This window comes from Moschus berezovskii, chromosome 7, assembly GCF_049115385.1.
Source record: "Moschus berezovskii isolate FMDL1 chromosome 7, NW_MosBer_1.0, whole genome shotgun sequence".
NCBI lineage: Eukaryota > Metazoa > Chordata > Mammalia > Artiodactyla > Moschidae > Moschus > Moschus berezovskii.
In genome coordinates, this window is record NC_142466.1 from 3,475,736 (window position 1) to 3,477,907 (window position 2,172).

The following is a 2,172-nucleotide window of genomic DNA, read 5'->3' on the forward strand; positions in this document are numbered from 1 at the left end:
TTTTAGTAGTATTTAAACTGCAGAATGCACTATAGTATATAAAGAATCTACATGCTCAAAGATCACTGAGTAAATGCACAATAAGTCTCAGCATAATTGAAACAATGTTTGAATAAAAACTAAACAAAAATTAGCATAATGGAAAAATCAGAAATGTTTTTCTTTTAAACTAAATGCCATGTACAAATTCTGGAAAGATAATTAAACATGACATGTGAGAGGAACAGTAATAGATTTAAGATTGAGATTAAGTGTAATACTACTTTAAGAAATTGAAAAATTATGTTTGTCATGTATTCTACCATATAATTTTAATAAACCATCTGTCACTTTATCTGTGTGGATGCATGTTTATTCACATACACCTAACATAAATATTTTGGAGAAGGCAATGGCACCCCACTCCAGTACTCTTGCCTGGAAACTCCAATGGATGGGGGAGCCCGGTAGCCTGCAGTCCATGGGGTCGCTAAAGAGTCAAGACACGACTGAGCGACTTCACTTTGACTTTTCACCTTCCTGCATTGGAGAAGGAAATGGCAATCCACTTCAGTGTTCTTGCCTGGAGAATCCCAGGGACGGGGGAGCGCCTGGTGGGCTGCTGTCTATGGGGTCGCACAGAGTCAGACACGACTGAAGCGACTTAGCAGCAGCAGCAGCAGCAGCAACATGGGAATCACAAGGGTGTAAAACAGCGAGGTTATTTTGTCTTGATCTGGAGAACAGGAAGAACTTGGTCTGAAATACATGAAGAGCATAGTTCCCTGGAAAACTGACACAGCAGTTAGGTGTCAGGTGCAGGTAGAGAAAGCTTTGAACCTCCCCTCAGCTGAGTGTATCTTCAAGACTGATAGGATAATATAACAATAAGAGACAAGGACTCCTGAAATAGTATTCAGTTCAATGAAGCCAAAATTCGTGAATATCACTAACTCATTGACCTGTGTGTCTGAGCAAGATAGCAATAGGAGAGGAGGAACATCACAAAAAAAGTGGTTAATCTCATTTGACCCACAGAAGCATAAGTGGAATGCCAATGTTGTGTGTATCAGAGCATCTGCCATTCCCACCAGGTAAACCCTGGCCACAAGCAGGGGGAACACCCTGCTGGACATGCTGACCACATAGAGCAAGGGGCTGCTGACAGCCTTGTACCGATCATAGTCCATCAAGGCCTGCAGGAGACACTCACAGTCTATGAATGTATACAGCACCAAGACTTGCAGAGCACAGCCACAGAAAGAGACTGACTTGTTCTTGGCAAATGGCCCACCAGCATCTTAGGGCCGATGGCTGTGGAATAGCAGAGGTCACGAAAGGAGAGGCGGCTGAGGAAAAGGTACATAGGTGTGTGCAGCTGGGGGTCCATCCTAAACAGGGTTATCATTCCAAGGTTTGCCAGAAGATTGATGAGATAAACAAGGAGAACCATGGTAAATAGGGTCACTTTTTTCACAATGTAATTAGTAATTCTCAAGAAAATGAATTCAGTCCCAGAGGAGCAATTCTCTCCTTCCATTCTTTTTAGATCTTGTATAAACTCTTGAGAAATTGATCAAAAAAATAAATGGCACATTCATGTGTAACGCTTCTGCTGCTGCTGCTAAGTCACTTCAGTCATGTCTGACTCTGTGCAACCCCATAGATGGCAGCCCACTAGGCTCCCCCGTCCCTGGGATTCTCCAGGCAAGAACACTGGAGTGGGTTGCCATTTCCTTCTCCAATGCATGAAAGTGAAAAGTGAAAGTGAAGTCGCTCAGTCGTGTCCAACCCTCAGCGACCCCATGGACTGCAGCCCTCCAGGCTCCTCCGTCCAGGCCAGAGTACTGAAGTGGACTGCCATGCACTTCTATACATCTGTAAAAAATCATAAGGCAGAACATATTTTTTTCTTCTGCAATTGTGTTTTTATATTCAGAAAAAATGCAGTCATGCACACAAATTAAAGAGGCATAGCCCTCTATTCTTCAAGAATAAAATGAATTTGAGAAAAACACTTTTGAAAGATTGATGTAAATCTAGATGCCATCCACAAGGTTTGTCATTTTCTACCAGCTCTTTCCTGAGTCTTACTTTTTTTTTTTAACCTCAGGGAGTAGATCTGTAGTAACATAACTTTTTTCACCTCTTGAAAACCATATGGAAGAGACTCCAATGATAGAGAGGCTAGTC

General features: G+C 42.2%; 1 pseudogene; it reads right to left on the bottom strand.

Annotated features, from left to right (window-relative positions):
• Positions 1-623: 623 nt before the first annotated feature.
• Positions 624-1,519, bottom strand: LOC148777222 (olfactory receptor 5W2-like; annotated as a pseudogene).
• Between the last annotated feature and the right edge of the window lie 653 nt (positions 1,520-2,172).